We start from the raw sequence: 21,948 nt of genomic DNA on the forward strand, positions 1-21,948 counted from the left end.
AATAAAATACTTTTTGAATTGCAAAAAATTGTCGACCTTTTTTAACAACTATATTTAGCTCCTAGTTTTGTGAACATGTTGATTTTTTCGAGTGGTTTAAAAACTTTTCGTTTTTGTCGCACGGTGTAATAGTGACTTTTAGCTCCTTCCTAATCAACTTAAAGTTAGCTTATAGTTAGATATATTTCCTGCAGGGTATGTTTCGTTCTGTTGTACTTGTTATTTTAAAGGCACACTTTCGTAGATTTGTTTGTAACTATTGCGCACACAACAAACTGGTAACAGGTAATTAACAACTACTTATTTTCCATGTGGTTTTCAGCAGCTTACGGTTTTGCTGGACACGTATACGCCATGGACTCACTATGTGTTTATATGCGAACTAATACAAGCGTGTCTTTTAGTTTAGGAAAGTTTGTATTCGATTCTGCACTGGTATGGTTAAGAATCGAAAATTAATTATTTTATCTATTGTTAACTGACTTCAATAAAGGAGGTGGTTATCAATTCGTCGGAATACTTTTTTTATGTATGTTACCGCATAACGTTGAACCACATCAACCGATTTTGGTTTAGATCCGACCATTGAATAACAAAAAAATTAACGGTACTTCTGAATTTTTATATGAGAGTTGAAGTCGGTTGTGTTTTTTGCTTAAATATTACTTGTTTTTAGAAATCCAGTTGATTTCTAATCTTAATTTAAAATCATTGATTAAAAACGTATCTAAACTTTCTTTATCGGAGTCTATATCGTAGGGCTGCTGGTTCTAATCGTATGAGCAAAGAGCAAAGATGTGCAGGAAGAGAATTTAATTCACGTTCCATAAAGAAACCTTGGTAGAGTGTAGGTTATTTTAAGTATACTTCCCAACGCAAGACGGGAGAATTCTACGTATTTTTAAGAAATCTTTAATAACATAGCCATAATGTAAACGCATTTCTTTCTTGGACAAAACTTTACTTAAAAAAAAAAAAAAAATGTTAATATCTAGGTATTTCAAACTATTAGCTTTTACATATAAAAATTTGTGCGTATGGTACTAGGGTGATTGACTCGGGTTTTCAAAACTGGTTTCCACCTGGTTTCCACCGGGCTTTTTGCATATCTACAGACATTTTTTTAATCTATATTTTTGGAATATCAAATTAACCGGATTTTTTTTTTTATCGAACAAACCGGTTTTTTGCATTTCATACAAATTTTGACCTCTCAATAAAAGCTTTGAGTTTTTCGAAGTTTCCAAGTAAACTCGGAGGTTTGCCATCTTCTGTCGAGGTGCGACCGCTATTTGAAAAAAAATTGTCTGGATGTTGCTGAGACCAGGTATTGAACCTGGACCTACCGAGTGGCAGTAGCCACATCTAACAACTCGGAAAATTCGAAAAAAAAATTCAACAAATATGCAATAAGCTATTAAATATAGTTAAAATAAGATTTTTATTCCTTTTGACCTTTGATCTAAAAAAACTTTGAAACTACGTTGCTTTGCTCTTTTGTAAATAAAATAAATTTTTGCTGTTAACAGTTTTATTGTAATTTTTGATCATGACTTCATACCAACAAAAGAGTTTTCACCCTATGACAGCTATTCAAAACAAGTATTTGAAAAACTAAAAAATTTGAAAGTCAAGCTTTTATTAGTGGTCAACAAAAAAGTTGTATGTAACAGCCAAAACGAATCGAGATATATATAGACAAATGTATACATGAATGATCAGAATGAAAAAAGAAATCAATGAAGCAGTGACTGTCTGTCTGTCCGTCCGCCTGTGCACACCATAACTCGGCTAAACATTTAGGTATCTTAGGTAACTTGGTACGTGTACTTGGGTGGTATTGAAAATGGGCAAAATCGAACAATAACCACGCCTACCTTCCATATAACGGTAGTTTTGAGAAATACGAAAACTGCGATATTTTAGTAACTACTGATGCTTATTCACTCAAAATTGATATTTACAATCACTTTTAGGCGAAAAATAAGAATATTATAAATTTTTGGAAAATGGGCGTAGCCCATGTGTATATCTTGGTAACCGCTTAACCAATTTCACCCAAACTTGGCACAGTTGTTGGCCTTACAACATACCAAATGGCTGAAAATTTACGGTAATTTAGAGAAATACGAAATCGATAAATCAGTAAATACTAAAGCTAATTTATTAAAAATTTACGCTTTTGATAATTCTTTATCAAGAAATACGTTTATGATAAAATTTTGGAAAATGGGCGTGGCACCGCCCACTTATGATCACATATATGTATCTCGGTAACCGTTCTACCAATTTTTACCAAACTCGGTATGATTAATGTACTTGCCACATAAAAGTAAAACGTTGAAAATTATTGAAACCGGACTAAAATAACGCCCAATTTTCATATAACGGCTAATTTCACAAATGCTTGAAATTTCGGTATTTCGAAATTTAAGGACGCTAATTTATTCAAAATTGATACTAACAACATTCCCTTTAAAGAAGTAGCATTATTATGGAATTTTGGAAAATGGGTGTGATACAACCCACATATAACTGTATAAGTTTATCTCATTATGACTGACTGAACGTTCTATCGAAGATGTTTGAAATAGGGGTAAAATCACTCCTGCTTACCACATAGCGGTAGTTTTCGGAAAGGTGATAAAACTATATAGAATACTTGCGCCGGGTATTTAATGTTCGGCACCGCCCGAACTTAGACTTTTTTACTTGTTAGTATTAAAGTTGTTTGCAATTGGCGTGAGGAGATTTCGGCGACCCCTGGTGGCAGTCCTATAATTTATTTTTCAGTTTCTGATGCAAAATCACCATGGCACCAGACAGCGGATGCCACAATGGACGTTGCGCATGCACTACTGAGGGTATGGTTATCTCCCGCATACATAGGTGACTTGGATTACCCACCAAGATCTTGCGATTTGACCTCGATAGACATTTGTCGTGTGCGGTTTCCTAAAGTCTCAGGTCTAAGTATATCAACAAGTCGCACTCGATAGATGCTGTTGAAGCCAACATAACCCAGGCCATCACTGAAATTAAGCCCGATCTATGCGGCAGTGTGATCGATAATTGGACCACTCGGATCAATGCCACGATAAAAAACCCGCCGCGAAACAGATTTTATCTGATAAATACCGCACACACAGCTTATTTCATTCCATTCCAACTCAACATCTATACCAAATCAGACGTCACACAGTGGTCGAACACGGCATGTTTTACGCGAAAAAGGCCTATTTTTAAACTGTGATAAATTAACTGGAGTAAAGCCATTCTTATTCAGAAATGTCCAGCGAACTCAAAGCTGGTTAGTATTTTTATTAATATGTATGTGCTAAGCAAGCCGTTGAATCCATTTAATTCCACGAATTCGATCGTGGCTTGTTCTAACAGTTATGAGTTGATAGCTGTCTTAAGAATTTATTTTATGGAAACTTTAAATTACAACAGTAATTGCTGGTTTAGTGTTACTTCTTAAAGATGGAAAATGATGATTTCATATGAAATATTACATAATAAAATTTTGTTGTCAAATTATGAATATCTTAATAACACGGATTATTGTTCAAGAAATATTTTCTTCAAAAAGGTATAACTAATTTTTAGGGCCGAGTAGGATCTTGGTATTTTGAGGTTCTTAAGATTGCTTATTACAAATTTTAAACTAGTTTTAGAAAATTCAAAATTCAAAATCCAATATGGCGTTCGAGATTTAAATAAATTGTTGAATTTTTTTGAAATTTGCTATTTAGCGTTTCGTATTCATGGCAACTCCGCGGGCTGTTATCGGAAGTTATCGTTACCTAATAAATATTACGCCCTTCCTTACTGGACACATCTGTTATTCTTCTGTTTCCAATATGGCGCCAAAGAATTTAAAAAATTACTAAATTTTCATGAAATTTGGTATTGCCTTTAGTATGCCTTTGGGGCATTTTATTGAGGAAGCCCAGGAGGCTCGCAACAAGGGCTTCAGATGGTATCGCGAGCATAACACTCGAAAAATGACCAGGAAAGGAATCTAACGAAGATTTATTTCACATGTTAATTATAATATCTGATCCTGTTATATCCAGTATGAGACGACTCCCTCTTCGAAAAGCAGATGCCATTTCTGAAGAAGTTATCAGTCTTTTGCGTGAACCAATTCAAAACGTATCAGTTTTTGTTGAAAGTGACAGAGATGAGTGAAAAAATATTTCGTCATTTATATTTTAATTTGTTGTCTGTAATATAAGTTAATACAGGGTGTTTGGTAGACGTTTGAACATACGTGAACTGGTGACAGTTGGGGCCAACTGCTATGTGTTCCGCTCAGAAATTTCAACTAGGCCCCTAAGGTCTTATATATTTTTTTAAATTTCTTAATTACAAAAATTCAAACCCGAATAAAGTTGTTTAAAAATGAGAAAACTTTAGTTTTGAAAATTACCAATTTGGTATAAAATAAAATAAAAATCTTAAAAAATTGTTTGGGCTGAACATATAGAGGGCGATCCCAACTATCCCCCATTTATAAATATAATTGTTGTTATTAGTTCATAATTTGATCATAAATTCATTTTAAATATGTTCGATCAAATACAATAAATCAGTAATTTTGCTTAAGAAATCAATAAATGACAGTTGATTTGACAGATTACAAGTGAAAAAGTTTGAATATAATATGGAACTCGAGATCAGTGAGCATTAAAACGGAGTACGTTTACTTCTTCGGAAATTCTTCTTATTTTTAGAGAAATTGACAGCCCATTCGACAGCTGTCAAATCTCAAAGTTTTAATTTCACATAAAATTCGTGACTAGCGTGTCTAAAACCTTTACCAGTAGCATTTAAAAAACATTTTCTTACTATCAGAAAAATTAACAGTCAATTTGACAGCTGTCAACTCTCAAAACTTTAATTTGACGTAAAATTCGTGATGAGCATGCTTAAAACCCTTATCAGTAACGTTTTTAAAAAATTTTTATAAAAATTGGCAGTCCGTTTGACAGCTGTCGACTTTAAAACTTTTAATTTTACATAAAATTCGTGACTAGCGTGCCTAAAAACCTAATAAGTGGTATTTTCAAAAAGATTTTCTTATTTTTACAGAAATTAGCAGTTGATTTGACAGCTGTCAACTGTCAAACTTAAAATTTTATAGCATATTCAGATTTAGCATAACAAAAATACTATGATGATGCATTTTTATTTTAATCGTAACAGCCCTTCTAATTTTTCGAGTAAAACACAGCTTCTCCGACCACTGTGCGTCAAGGCATAAAGAAAACGCCCTTTCGCGCTGTAGAGAAAGACCAATTGATGGTGTGTGTCGCTCTTCAATTTAGCGTATGGTCACTATCGGCCCTATGGTGGATTTACTAGGTCTAAAGCCACACAGACAAGTCCTAATCCTATATGCAACGTTTAAGAGCCTGAGCCCACGATAGTTGGCACATGTGGCATGATCGCCTTTTGTGTGATTGCTTTATAAGAGTTGATGAATTATAAGGCCGTTAGCTTCAGCAGCTTTGTTAGTTTACATTGTGCTATTCGACCTCGGCTTAGGGTCAAAGCATAGTGGAGCGACGAGCAAAGCGAAGAGCTAGCACCGAGCATAGCTTCAATTATAGACGTGTATGTAAGCTTTGACCTTCACTATCCGCTTTCCCATTGAAACATATGCGTTTGAAATCGACGCTTCGCTCGATGCTCTTTGCTCGCCGCCCCACTATGTTCTTACCCTTAGTCGGGCGTTGAGACATAGCTCGGCTCCATCTTCTTCACTGGTTTAATGTTCTATTACCATTCATGTGGAAAGGTGTTCCCTGTTCGGAAATCGGTCACTAAGCCGCCCCAGCTGATCTTATAGGAATTTGCCATAGTCTTGAAACCTTCCATAAGTGGCGTAATTTTCTAATAAATTTTCCAGCGTTTTCCCTTTTGGCGAGCTCTTTACATGTTTAAGTATCTCCCTTTTAATTGAGCGAAATACCTCTCGATTCACTCTTTCTTAAATTCGCTCTTCAGTTCCCGTAGCTCACTTTGCGCCTGATCGCAGTGCGCTCCTGTAGGCGGTAATTTTCTCTTTGCGGCAACGTGACATATCTCGTCGTTGCTCGAAATATTGGAAGTAAAATTTTCTTAAAGACATAAGGAAACCATATTCAACAATGTGCGGGCATTTTCTAATAATATCTTCTTCTCTGTAATCTTCTATTGCATAACATGAGCAAAGTTAGACATCCAAATATTCCAGTAAACTTAGCTACTAAAATACAATTGCATTCTAGCAAAGTACTAAATTTAAGCAAATACTTTTGCTCTGCACGTCCACTACAAAAACGAATACTTTGCTTTTGAAAAGTTGCATTAATTTCGCTGCAAAAAAAAGCATATTGTGTGTCGTAAGTAGTTTAAGTAATGTTACGATGTCTCCGTATTTATATTTGCTTTGCAACAACTAATCGCATTTTAGCTTTGCACTGCATTTTGTTTGCAGGTATATACATACACACATATGTATGCATGGATGTGTGTGGCGTGCCAAACTTTTTTTGCTTTGCTACTTAATAGCAAGTTCAAAGCACGCAAACACAAAAGTTGTATCCTAGCTAAAGGCATACATTCTTATATATACATACATACATATGTGCTTATATGCTACTTGCAAAGCCATATTGCATTTCACTCTTAACAGCTTCTTTTGTGGTGTTTGTTTAGTCTCTTGAATATCAACATCTTTTACCTCATCTTTTGCAACTTATTTTCGTAGCACTTATTTGCTCAACCGAAATCGCATTTGAGGTTACTCTAAGCGTTTTTGAACTCTATCCATCGCTTTTCTCCTGCTTGACACACATTTTTCTTATTCTAAATAAACTTTGTGACTTTATTTTGTTGTCATTTGATTTGCACTTCGTTGTTGTTGTTGTTGTTGTTGCATGCCTTTTAATCTATTTTAAGCGTTCTTCTACAATTTTGTCTGTAATTTTGATTTTTGTTTGCTAAAAGTTGCAATGCACTGTAACTGAGCTTACACGCAACAAAAATTCCGCTTAGGGTTACCGAGTGCTTTACTCTTTTCTACTTATTTTCTACTTTTTTTCTGTTTCTGTTTTTGTGTCTGTGTTTGTTTGTTTTACTGTTTCGTACTTCTAAGTTTTTCTTGACCATTAAATTCTATTTGCTGGTAAGTTTCAAGTGTTTCACTTGTTTGTAGGTTTTTTTCCTTCTGGTGTTTGGTTCGGTGTGAGTGTCATTTGGTAGGTTGAACCGGACATTGCAAGGCGGCTAGCAAAAATTTAGCTGAAATTGAGATTTTTTAGCCATTAGGCACTTAACATTGTGGCAATCACATGCAGCTATGGCTTTCGTTGGCGAGTGATACTTTGGCCAGGAAGAGCAGGGAAGCACCAAAAAAGCGCAAAATTTCTAACCGGCCAGTTTAAGTTGCGGAAATGTCTGAAGTTAAGTGGAGCTATATGGCGAGCGGACTAGATTTAGGCATATACATCAATATTAAATCGGCGATCATTCAAAACAAACTAAACTTTTACTTCAAATCTATATATCGACAGCTGAGTGAAAGATCGACCTATCTCGGCAGCCAGTTCGAAAACGCCCTATCTCAAAAAACCTTTCACGAACGCCCTTTTTCAGAATTTTATTGAAAAACATCCTATCTCAGAATTCGGTTCAAAAATGTGCTATCTCACTTCAAAATTTATTGAAAATGAGCTGATATAGGGCGTTTTTGAAACGAATTCTGAAATAAGGAGTTCTTGAAAAATTTTTTTGAGATAGGGCGTTTTCGAACTGGCTGCCCAGATAGGACGATCTTCCACTTAGCAGTCGACATATACATATATATATGCCCGAAAATTTAAATAGGTTATGTGACTTTAGAATATTTCCCTTTACAAAAATTTTATATTTTTTTAGGCTTCTATTATATAAAAGGCAACATGTATGGCTAGTTAATCGTTTGCAATATTGTTTGGGAACCCAATGAGATATTGCTTTAAAGGTATAATGGTATATCTCGACTTAAGCTACCTTTACTGACGGGCACATATAATACGCGAAAGCATTGCAATGTCATCAGATCTGCACGGTTCGTTCGATTCTCAAAATTGAGGTACTAAATTAAAACCCTGGGCTGTAAATGAAAAGAGTTGCCACTTATTAAAACCTTAAATTCAAACCATTTACATTTACATTTTAAAGTATTGCCATCTGTTTAAAAAATCATATTCAACTGGAATTACGCAATTGGGTAATTGAAATATGCATCAAAATATGAGTGTCAGACAAAATTTGTTTAAGATGATTTAAGTTGCAAAATATTTTGATGAGGGTTGCCATATGTTTGAAAAGTCGAATCTAATTAAATTATACACAAGTAATGAGAAGTAATTAATAATGGGAGTCAAACGAAAAAGTGTTAAGAAAACTTTAGTTGCGAAATGGTTTTATTTCTGAACTATATTTAGGAGGGCTCTAAAGCGGAAGAGGTTTAAGAAGATTTCAGTGTGAAAATACTTTTGAAGAGAGCGGACAACTCTTTCAAAACTCGCATTTGGTTTACTTTTACAACTATTTAAAAAGGGTTTCAAACAAAAGAGTTTTAAGAAAGCTGGGTTTGGAAATATTTTTGATTAGGGCTGCCGCCTATTCGACGATTTATATCCTCCAAACTCTTCACTCAGAAACGGTTGGACGGATTTAGATGAAATAACTCTGACTAATATTTGGACTATTTTTTAGGTTTCAAGATCTAGGTATGTGTATACTCACATGGTCACCCCATTTTGCTTGTAGGCACCCTCGTTTTCGTTCTACATCCATGAGCGCTGACTGGAAATATATTTTTACCTTCCTCTGGTCGTGGCTAGCTCAAAAATCTAATTACGGGTTCCAAGCCCATTGATTGCTTACGTTTCTCAGGATAACGTACCTATATACGCTAAATTGTAACCAATATCCACTCTATAAACCACCTTGTGGGGCAATCCATATCAAATCGGCCAATGGTTGGAATCGATCATTTTTGATTTGGGTTTTGAATTTTTGCCAAAGAAAAAATATAAAATTTAATTCCAAAAATATGTGTGCAAAATTCTAAATACCACAATTTTCGGGACTTTTCCAGTTTATTTTTTGAATATCTTAAAAGCTATTATGTTTGTGGGTACAAAACTCGTTCTGGGTTCGTTTTAATTTTTTTTGTCGTAATATATTAAAAGAAAATATCTGACCATAATTCAATCGAACACAAAAATGGTCGATTCCAACCATGGCCCGATTTGACATGAATTGACCCTTATATGTACTTAGTTATTTTTAGAAGATGTGAATCGATTTACCTCTCAAGTAAAGTCAGAAAACATCTAGGAAAAAAGTTTGCAGATTATAAATACTAAACATTGGAAACCCTCCGGGGATTTAAATATTGGTATTATACTCCTAATATTTCTCTCCACTTTCTATTCTTTGTTGTGATGTATCCCGATCGATTAACAATTTACGCTGCATTGCCGAAGATATTCAGGAAAGAGGCAAAGTGATAACTGGTAAGAATTTTGCTAGGATTGAAGGCTTTACTAATAAGGAACTAGTATCCAATATGAAAAATTATTAATCCATTTAAAAACTATTAAAACATTGGCGAGAGCAAGTGGAAGCATTACGGACCTACGTAAATTGTGGGCGCACAAGTATGCACAGGTAATATTTATACCTTTCATGAGCATGAAATGGTAATATAACTTTGGTCCGATGTTTGTAAGTACCAGAATAAGAAGAGATAGACCCATTAAAATGTATACTTAAATGATCAGAACGTCGAGCTGAGTCGATTTAGCCATGTCCGTCTGTCTGTCTGTCTGTCTGTCTGTCCGTCTGTTTGTATGCGATCTAGTCTCTCAGTTTTCGAGATATCCGGATGAAATTTGGTAGGTGGGTGTATTTTTATAATGTATTAATCGTTTGTCGGAACCGGAAGAATCGGACCACTATAACATATAGCTCCCATACAACTGATTGTTCAGATATGAGATTTTTCGTTATAACTTCTCCATTTATGCAACTAAGAACATGAAATTTTGCAATATTTCCACCCATTATCAACAGAGAACTTAGAGTGAAAGTTACAAAGATCGGGTCACTATAACCTATAGCTCCCGTACTACTGATTGTTCAGATATACGATTTGTCGTTATAACTCCTCCATTTAAGTAGCTAGTAACATGAAATTTTGAACTGTTGTCACTCATTATCAAAAGAATACTTTCAGAGAAAATGGCGAAGATCGGGTCGCTATAACCTATAGCCTCCATACAACTGATTGTTCAGATATGAGATTTTTTGCCATAACTTCCCCATTTATGCAGCTGAACATGAAAATTCTCACCGTTTTCACTCATTATTAACAGAATATTTACAGTGAAAATAACAAAGATCGGGTCACTATAACATATATCTTCCATTCAACTGATTATTCAGTTATGAGAATTTTCGTTATGACTTCTCGATTTATGCAACTAGGGACATGAAATTTTGCAATACTTCCAACGATTATCAACAGAATTCTTACAGTAAAAATAACAAAGATCGGGTCACTTTTACATATAGCTCCCATACAACTGATTGTTCAGATATGAGATTCTTTGTTATATCTTCTAAATATATGCAGCTAGAAACATGATATTTCGCACTATTTTCACTCATTATCAACAGATAGTTTACAGTAAAATTAACAAAGATCGGGTCACTGCAACTTATATATTCCCTCCATATAACTGATTGCTCAGATATGGGGTTTTAATGTAAAACTAATTTATTTGGACAGCTAAAACCGATAAATTTCGTAAGCTATTGTATAAATAATAATACAAAGTCTACTGAGAAAATTGTCAAAATCTATGCTGCATAAGCCTTATCTCGTATACCTTATCTTCCTGTACCAGTTTTTGCGATATATCTCCTTTATGTAGGAAGCTAAACCCATTAAATTGTGTTACCGGTTTACATACCGATCGCACAGCAGTGAAAGTCACTTTGATTGGTGCTATATAAGGTATATCTTCCATACCTCTGATTGTTTAGATATGATTTTTTATATATGTAACTCCTCTATCTATGTGTGCTGGGAATATATAAATTTTTTCAAATGCAGTAATCTGTTAAAGTAAAGTTTTCAGATGTTCATGAAAGGTATGAAGCCTTCGGCATAGCCGAAGGCAGCGCTGCTCTTACTTGTTTTTTTTTATTATTTTGTTCGGTTAATTAGTAGTATATATTAACATTTCTTACATGGCGTATGAAATGAATAAATCCATTGAGTTCATTCAGTAGCAGGTGAAATAGGAAAGATGTGGTATAATTGAGCTACTTATGTATAACACTAAAAGTGTTGCCCACAAAAATACCGGCCAGGAAGAGCTGGTGAGTGCTGCAGAGTAGGTGAGCGATATAAAGCTGATAAGCGCTGTATAAGTAGTAGCTGTGCGAATTGAAAATTTTGAAAACTAAAGAAAAATGTTTCTACGTAATTAACTCAGTGCACACAAAACAAAAAGATAACCATCAGTCAGCATCTCTGCATAGTTGTAAGTCATATGGAGTGCGCGATGAAACACGGGCGATGCACCAACCTCTGCGGAGCATCATTTAAGGTGATATCAACTTATTACTTGAAGTGAGTTTTGTAAAGTGCATATGGGGTGTTCCATACTAAAACAGACGGGGTTCACACTTCATGTGTTTGATTTGTTTCAAATTTTTAAGATTGATGCATAAACATAAATAATAAATGTATATGAAATTTGAGCTTGATTAGTGTATTTTTAAAAACTTTTCAGCACTAAAACAAATCGATTTATTAGTTTTCCAAATATCTCAATATGCCATCTCAAAAAGAAAAATATTTAAAAAAAATCACAATGGTAGCCCTGATTATTTCGCAATATTTAAATATAGTATTATGGGGTGCACTCTACAATAATTAGAGTTATGAATTTTTTTTAAACCGAAGTTGAATAAAATTAGTACATAACAAATTTGCAAATTTTTTTTATATTATTATAAAATTTTTTTGAGTATGCAGTTTTGTAGCCCATTAAATTTTAGTATAATAAAGTGCAAGTTTTAAGCGATTACCTTCAGGCTTCGACTTAGATTTAACTGCGTCCTTACACCAACGCTAACACATTCAATTTGCCAACATTTTTGTTGGTTTTTCCAAGCCATAATTCATTTGTGAATTCATGTAATTCAAAACTTTTCTTGCTACCAGTTAGCAAACTATTCATTTCATTTTCGTATGGGGCGATGCAAGTGTGTATGTAAGTTTACTGATCGCCATTTGTTTCAGCCAACCATTCGGTAGTTGATTTTAATCTAAGCTCCTTCAGCAAGTGAACAGACAGGAATAAAAGCCTTATGTTAACTGGCACAATACATACCTACATAAATACATATGAGAGGAGAATGTGGTATGCCACTTATGGTGATTATTACAAGCATACGTTTATGGGTTTGCTAGTAGTTACTTACATATATGCACAAGTACCCTTTTGGTATGGAATTTATTATGGAGGTTAGTGGAATTTTAATGTTGTCAACTCGCTGAAATTCAATGCCGTTGGTAATTTGAATGGCGGGCTTTTGGGAACTTTCAATGGAATATGGAAATTTATTGTTTTATTATGCATTCAATACAGAGGCGAGAAGTGTATATCTTGCGAACATTTAAGCTCGGAACACTTTGACGACTGCAACTTCACGACGTAACGACAGCGACATCATTTTGTCGACAAATGTCGCCTTGAAGCCAGCTTCTTAAACATTTTGAAGACCTCAGCGACATAGCAAACAGCTGATTTTAAAGTTTGACATTTTGGTATATTTATTTCACAAATTGTGTATTTTTATTTAAGTAAATAAGAAAAACATGAACAATCAAGAATATGTGATTAATTTTGCGACAATTTAATTTTGCAAAAACGAAAGTTGTTTAAATGAATCCTTGGAATGTTTTTCTGCTTCTGTATTGGCGAGGCAATAGCTTAAGTGAATTTGGCCGATTCCAACAGAGCACGCCAGTCGTTTCTCTTCAGAGCCAACTGACGTAAATTGGAAATACCAAGTGAAGAAAAGTGCTCTTCCACCTGATCTTTCCAACGCAGAGGGCGCCTTCCTCTATTACTCGCATCCCCACCTGCGTGCATACTTTCAGAGCTGGAGCGTTTCTGTCCATTCATCCGACATGATCAAGCCAGCGTAGCCGCTGTATTTTAATGCGCTGTTAAATCGTCTGCGGCATTCAGCATCGGCAACGCACAAAGGTCCGCAATTCTTTCGCAGAATATTTCTCTCGAAAACTCCAAGAGCCATCATGTCAGTGGTATGGTGGAGCAGACTTTGAATCAATAGCGTGGGAAGTCTACTTGCAAGACTTCAAAGAACTTTCTTTACAACACTGAGTTGGGTGAGGCGGAAATAGCTGGCGGCAGATATGTGAGACCTTTTGTCTTTTCAATGCCACAGAATAGTACTCCGCCATTACCTTTATTACCTTTGTTGGAGAGATTCTAAAATGTTGAATTCCGTGAGGCTGAAGGTTTAATACCAGCACGCATCCTGGACTCACGCATTGTCGAATCTTCACTGAATGCTCTAAAACTGGCTCTGGGTCAGGATCCGGGGTCTTTATCGAAGTTAATGGTAGGTGGAGGGAAAGGAGTTTACGTGTCTGCAGTGGCAGCCAGCAGCAGACGGGACTGCAGCCAACTTGTTGGATTTCACGTGGCACAAACCCCTGACTATGATAGGCGTACATGAAAATTCAATTTGCCCATTTTGCCTTGAAGAGGATTAGATGGTGGAACACATTTTGTGCTTATGCCCCACCTTTGCAAGAATTAGGTATGAGACTTTTGGCCGCGTAGGTGTTGAGAGATGAACACCTGAGCTTTTTGACACCAACAATCTGCTTAGGTTTATTCGTAAATCATATTAAAAGGGATATGAATAATTTATACTGTATAAATGTAGAAATTCTCAGTTGCTCGCGAATTCAAATCGTGGCGGACAAATTATTTGCGTGCCGCTTAAAAAAAATATGAAAAATATGAAGTGTAATAAAAGTAACATAAGAATAAGGATGAAATAAAATATATACTGTATGTAAAATTAAATGGAATATGTAAGAGAAACCAAAAAAATATACAAAAAACTAATTTTAGAAATTTTTTCTTATAAAAAACTTTTCGATCCGCACCTGTATAAAATGGAACCAGTTCGGAACGAGTTAAAAATTTGTGTAGGCGAGTTAAGTAAGGAGAAACTATCACGACCTCCTTTAATGTTTTGTAAAAATTTCATAGTTGCAACAAAAGCACATTAAAAGAAAATGTCTCTTAATTTTTACTATGCCCTATTGGTAATTTTGCCCATTTTCGTGGCCAAAATGAATTATGGCCAAACAGGCAGATTATTTAACAAAATAAAATTGCTTTTCTTTATTGGAATTCGGTGTCCCACATTTTTGAAAAAAATCTAAACCCTTGACGACCGATGGATCCTAAGGGACCACTTTTTATTTTGTGGTTCTATTGAAAAAGTTTGAATGCAGTTTTTTTTAAATACATATATTGAAGAAAAAAATGTCACCTAGTTACAAATGCAATTTATAGAGTGCCGAATGTACAAAAAAACATCGCCAAATTGTATTAATTCAATTGAAAACCTGAATACTCTGAATTTCCTAATTTGCCTGCTAAAAAGTTGAAAGGAGTAGCCTTTGCAGCAACAAAATTTTAAACAGCATTTTGTTTCCTCTTTATTGAGCTCTCCCCTCCAAATAGTTCACTACTGACAGTATACAAAATAGCTACAAAAAGAGCCATTTTCTCAAAAAATACAAAAAACGCAGCATGAAATTGACAGATTAAACGCAAAACTGTTCATTCAAAACATTTTTGATAGTTTTAATACCGCCAAATACGGAAATTTGGAAAGCATATTCAAATATAACTATATAACATATTATTAATAGTAATAGTATTAATATTATATATTATTATATATAACAAAAAAAAAAAAGAATTATTAAAGGGTATATCGGAGGTATGTATTTTTCACTCCAAAAAATTTTCTATAAAACAAAACAGTTATAGATCTTTGAAGTACTTACTTTTCTGTTTATTTATATTTTTGGTAATTTTTTAGAAAGTTATTAACTTAAATATGGTTGTTCAAAAATAGCTAAAAAACAGAACACAGAATCGATTCCAATATTTCACTCACAGACAATGAATTTGACCACCTGTTAAGCAGTTGTCGTTCGTTTTCATACCCAAGCGCACTTGTGGACAAGGGTATTATAACTTTGTTCACATAACGGTTGTTTGTAACATGCAAAACGACTCAAGATAGATATAGACAAATGTATACATAAATGATCAGGATGCGCCCGTCCGCCCGTCCGTCCGATAACTCGAGTAAAAATTGAGATATCTTAACGAAACTTGGTACGTGTACTTCTTTCGGGTGTAGGACGAATGGTATTGAAAATGGGCAAAATCGGACCCATACAACGGTAGCTTTGTGAAATATGAAAACTGCGATATTTTAATAACTACTGACGATTATTCCCTCAAAATTGATATTTACAATAATTTGTGTATGAAAAATAAGAATATTATAAATTTTTCAAAATGATTACATGTTTTTATCTTGGTAACCGCTCCACTAATTTCTCCCAAACTTGGCACAGTGTTGGCCTTGGTACAACATACCAAATGGCTGAAAATTAAAAAAATCGCATACGAAATCTTCGATAAATCAATTAATACTAAAGCTAATTTGTTCAAAATTAATGTTTGCAATAATTCTTTATCAAAAAATACGTCTATGATAAAGTTTTGGAAAATGGGCGTAGCACCGCCCACTTATGGCCACATATGTTTTTCTCTGTAACCAAAACTCGGTGTACCAAACTCAGTAAAAACGGTTGAAATTTATTGAAATCGGACTAAAATTACGCCCCGGGTAACATAATGGCAAATTTCAGAAATACTTCAAACTTCGATATTTTGAAATTTAAAGGCGCTAATTTACTAAAAATTGATAATAACGAAAATCCCGTGAAAAGAAGTAGCATTATTATGGAACTTCGGAAAATGGGCGATGGGATCGAAGATGTTTGAAATAGGGGTAAAACCTCCCCTCCTTACCATGTAGCGGTAGTTTTCGGAAAGGTGAAAAAAAACTATAATTAATACTAGCGCCGTGTATTTAATGTTCGGCTTCACCCGAACTTAGACGTTTTTACTTGTTTACCTATAGTGCTAATGGAGTATATGTAAACCGTAAACTTTAAGGTCGTTAATAATAATAAAAATAATAATAAAATGACTTCGATAAAAAACCCTTTTCCAGTACATATAAAAATCGATACCGGATTGATGTCGTTATCGAAACAGTAATCGATATATCTATGGACACAGTTTGCATTTTCCGCATATGTTTTTATTTACCGAAATTTTGTTGATACTTACACACATATATACCTACATATATTTATCGATATAGATAATACAATTTTTAGCAATTTTTAGCGATATGTTTACCGAAAGCCTTATCGTATTTTTACAACAATAAATATTAAACATGTGTATGTATTATGATCGCATTCATAAAAGTTTTCACATTTATGATGATTCTTATACGAGAGGCGGCTGATAAGGTGTAATCCCCTTTAAGTGAAATATTTATACTTTTCACATTGCACTAATATGAATGTATTGCTTTTATGCCACTGAAAAGTGTTATTTAGATTTCTCTTCAAAGCGGGTTTCTACGGCCGCCTCCATCTAACTGGCGTCCGAAAAACTACGTCCCCGTAACCCTTTTTTAATTTTGAAGAAAAAGTCATTGAAAGCCAGTTCTGGTTAATTTCGGTTACTGCATTTCCCATATCTTTTAAAACTTTCCGCGCAACCCGAACGGTTTGAGCTGGTGCGTTGTTTTGGAGAAAAAACACTCTGCGCACTGACTTGCCACGACCTTCAGTAGTAGCGTAATACGGCGTTTCCACGTTTCGTAATTTGCTCTCTCATTCGTAATTCGCTATCCCATTCGTCATTACGTAATTCGCCAAAAAAAATTTTGAGAGCGAATTACCTCATATGTAATTCAGATGATAACTTAAATTTTAGCTCAATCTTCGATATTTGTAGTACACAAAAATAATAATAAATAGCGACGAACAAGAACAAGAACTAGAGCTGCCAAACGAATTTCTAATATGTGTTGTGGAAACACGGTAATTCACGAATTACTTAGCGAATTACGTAGAGAGCGAATTACGAAGCGTAGAAACATCGTATAAGTTAGTGTAGTACTGGCCTTTCATTGCTATTTCGGAAAATGGCACCCATAATTTTCGTCGCTGACTTTCCCGCTATGAATTTCGGCCGTCAAGTCCTTTCTACCATCGATAACTATAACTGCGACTCTCTGAGTCTTATCTGAGAGCGCGCCCAGAAACTCGTTTGCGTAGTTGGCAACACTGCCAATCCCTGGGCGAATAAACAGCTGAAACGCGAAATGGCGAACTACATACATACATACATGCCACTAGATGTTTGGAAAAAGCACCATTTTGAATTCAGTGGATTTATTGCGCTCAGATTTTTTAATTTTACCATAAAACAGAATTTTTAGCTAAACGCAATTTTACTGACAATTCAAGAGCTTTAGAACGCTAAAACAAAAATCAGATATGAAAAATATGGTAATTTTTGTTAATTTTGTTTAATCAAATATTTCTCCATAAACTTCTCTTTAAATGCCCATACATGTTTTTCTCACAGTCGCTCTATTTAAAAAATGTACACCTTGACAGCGGTCTTCGGATCATTTGAGGCATCCAAGTTTTATCAACGGTCACAATGCGGTTGTAAATTCCATCCAAATCCTTCTGACACAACTACAAAAACCGTTATTTATTTTATTTTTTCACCATTACAAAACTGCTTGACTATTTGAACATTGTTTTCTTTCACAACCGTTACCGTGCGACCCAGGCGTCTTTATAGGTCTCCCTTTTTTGTTGAAACAGCCGAGCCCATTTTATTATAACTGTATGTGAAAAATGTATTTCTGCGTATTTAATTTTTTAACAAGGAATCCATAATGTTGTTGTTGTGAAAAGGATGTTATCAGTAGCGAGATGATGAGTCATCGGTAAGTACATACCTTAGGTCGCCACCTTATTAGCCGCCACTTATAATTTACACTGATTTGTAGCTCCTCTTTGTATGAATTTGTAAGCCTACATCGGTTAATAGTAGAGTAATATTTTAGAAGAATCCTACTGTAATCAGAGAGTATCAGAAACTGTAACGAATTGTGTACATAAATCGGGTTTTTGAAAGAGAACTTGAATGGAAATTTACGTCTATTATGTATATGAATATGTATAGGCGTCGGCATATCCAGATTAAAAGTATAGTAACTCTTTACTCGTACCAAATTTTCTTTCTCAGGAGTCCGAACACAATCTAATTAAATTCAAGTCCCCCAATTTTGTAATTTCCTCAAAAATCTAACAGATTGAAGTAAATTATGCCACCCAAAAGTTTCATAAACTCAGCTTGTTGACACATCTCAAGTCTTAAATTGACTGTAATAAAACCATAATCCACCCCACTGATAATTACGCAGGCGCCATGTTTGACCGACCAAACGTACCGCAAATAAATACGCACACATAAACAAACAAATCGGCTTGACGCCATAAAGTGAAAATATGGATATAAAATGCCACCACAGACGCATCAAGGATGAGACGGGTGAGCGCAGAAAATATAAAATTAGTAAAAGGGCGAAAAAAGTTATAAAACCTTTTAAAATTGAGCATATTTATGTACTTATGTTAAGTTTGCAGTCAACCTGTTGCTTTTAGGAAAAAAAGGAAAATTCTAGTAACAAATATATATATACCGTATGTGAAAGTATTTTACGTGTAGCAGAATAAAATTAAAATTAGCTTCTGAAAGTGCTGAGGTTATCATCAAAATCAATGCTGAAAGGGCACCGTCTACCTAAAAATAAATGGCTAGCCATATTTGTGAAATTTATTGTCCCCTTAAGAGGAACTAATTTTTTTGTTTTTTTCAAGAAGTATGACGGAATGTTTCCCCTTATTCTCTTAGAATTTAAAATGTAAAACATCTTTCCCCTTTCATGTCAGCGACTTACTGCCGTTTAAGTTATTTTTAGAATTATTTCGCTATTTTTTCGTTACCCCAAAATAAATAGAGCTGTTTTAATGTGGCGGAAAGAAAATACGAGTGAGAAATTTAAATGCCTTTTGGTGAGCTTTCATTTACTGATATAGAGGTGGTACGTTAGGGTGGGTAAACTGAGATCTGGCGGGTAAGTACTAGAACGGTATACTTCAAAGAACATTGGAACAAAAAAAAATTTCTCACCGAGACTTTGAAATCCGACTGTAATAAAAAGCGAACCCTATGTTCGGCCAAAAATTTTTTGTTTATTTTGAAATGGCCTTTCAAAAATACTTTAGACTCAGTTGTGTACGGCGAATTTTATTTTCCGGTACGGTCTAGTGTGTTTACATAGGTGTATGTATAGGAGAATTACTTTGAGTGGGGGTTAAAATAATTTTTCATTAAATTAATTTTTTTTTAGTTGTAGAACATTAAAAAGGTAGGAAGGTGAGTACATAAATTGTGCTTCTGCAAAGTAAGCGCAAAAGGATGGAGAGGATTAATTTAAAAAATATAATAATGTTTAGTATAATTATGTACACACATATGTATGAACATTAGGGCGGGTAAATTTATGTGGGAGATTTTTTCGGCTATGCCCGTTTAGCACGGAAGGATTCTACGTGTGATTCTAAGCAAAGTTTCCGAAGAAACCATGTATCTAAAATCAATTTGGGATTTGCCAAATTGCGCATATATGGGGGTTTTTTCATGAGGAATCCATTTTTGGGCCTAATATTTTTCTTAAAAATTCCACCAGAGAGCGCAACGGCGAAAATTTTCACATTTTCTTCGAAACCTATTTTCGACATTTGGCAAACTCCAAATTGATTTTAGTCCGATGGTTTCTTCTTCAAATTTGCAAGAATTTATTAGCATCCTTCTGTGCTATAGGCGAAAAAAAAATCGACCCGCCCTAATTTACATATAAACCAATATATCACCTAAACGAAATACCCTGTTTAGCTGTAGAGGTAAAGGGAATTAAAAAAAAAGATTTTCAAACAAATTGTAAGCAAAACATACTTAATTTGACAATTTAATGTTCATGCCAACAGTTATGTATGTATGTTCTATGTAGATAGGGAAGTTACTGACAATTTCCACTTACTTTTTTCGCCAGTACGGCCGAAGGCTGCTTGCCTCCTCAGACGTTATGTTCTTTAAAATGTTTTCTTGTGTCTGCTAGTCAGCATATTTGAATGAGATTAAATGAAGAGGGTGTGCGTCTGCTGGTATTTAGGATGCCAGCAATGTAGGGTAGGGGAAAGTGAATAGAAAATGTGGGCGTATGTTTAAAATATGATCTGAATGAGCGAGGTATACATATTTAAAGGTAGTTAAGTAGATTTTTAATTTTAAACTTCATATTATTTATTTGGTTGAGAAGAAAAAACCATGTGGGGCTTATTCTCATATAAATGAAATTTTGCTTATAGAAAATGTGTCGTCAACTTATTCATCAGAGACAGGATACAACTTGCAGGTGCACTCTTATGAAGCCTCTCCTTCATAGGAACAAATTATAACCCAAGCCCTGCAGTACGTGCAGACGGTCGTCAATTTGTAGGTATTTTCCTTTCGAACTCCTAACAAAGCGCTGGTTTTGAGTGGGTCGTAGGTATTAGAGATCTGGTGCAGTTCTACATCTGCTTTGTTTTCTTCATGTGATAAATTTCGGTAGCTCCGCTTTGATTTTCATTTAGTTTCGAGCCACACTTCACTACTTCGTCCGCTATCTTATTCTTGTATATGTACGTCCATAGGTCCTGGGTCCCATCTGTAAAAACAGTCATACTTTCCAAACCCGGGGTCTTTTCCCTAATGCAGTCACCGCGCCTTGGAAATTTTTGCGCGAGGCTTGTGATTGGTCCAAGTTTTTGCCTCTAGACAGCGCCTTTATCTCAGATAGTAGTCTATTTATGATGGCACTATGCCACTCTTTCCATTAAGTTAAAGCTTGCAACCTAATTGCGAAAGTGGCAGCAGAATTTCCCTTAAAAATATCTAAGTATCCGTAGTAAATCGGGCAGGATATTCAGAGTTTCCGTGAGAGAAAGCCAAATTTTGAAGTCTGAAAAAGGTTCTCTCACTTATTTACAATTTTCTAACAAAGCCATTTTCCAACCGGATTAGCAGTTCAGGGGCTATGCACTAATTTATCGACAAGAAATTACGAAATTGGCAAACTATATTAAAAAAAAAAATTTAAATTAAGGAGTGTACTTTCCTTCAGATTTCAAAAAACATAAATTTTTACCCCACATTTAAAATCAGCGACTAGTGTTATTGCCCTTTAAATTTTTGATAGCAATTTTTGTAAACCTATGACCCGACCTTGAGTTACTATAGAGCTAACTGGGCGTATGAGTAACCTTTTGTAGCTGCCTTTTAATTGCGTCATTTACGTCTTATAATTTACTAGTGAACTCGCATGGCACTAAAACGCCCAAAATTGAATTTCAAAAACTTAAAAAATATTTCAAATGTAAGTCAGAATTATAAGAGATTCGAGTGCTATATTTTATAAAAACCGTGCAGCCGTTTCTGAGTCAAGAGCAGTCTCGCATAGTGCATAATTTTATTTTGATTTAATTTCAAATCACCATATACCAATGAAAAAAGTTCTTAATTAAAAAAAAAAATAAAACTTTATCAT

Source organism: Rhagoletis pomonella, unplaced genomic scaffold (assembly GCF_013731165.1).
Source record: "Rhagoletis pomonella isolate Grant_MI unplaced genomic scaffold, Rhpom_1.0 Rhpom_scaffold_00005, whole genome shotgun sequence".
Taxonomy (NCBI): domain Eukaryota; kingdom Metazoa; phylum Arthropoda; class Insecta; order Diptera; family Tephritidae; genus Rhagoletis; species Rhagoletis pomonella.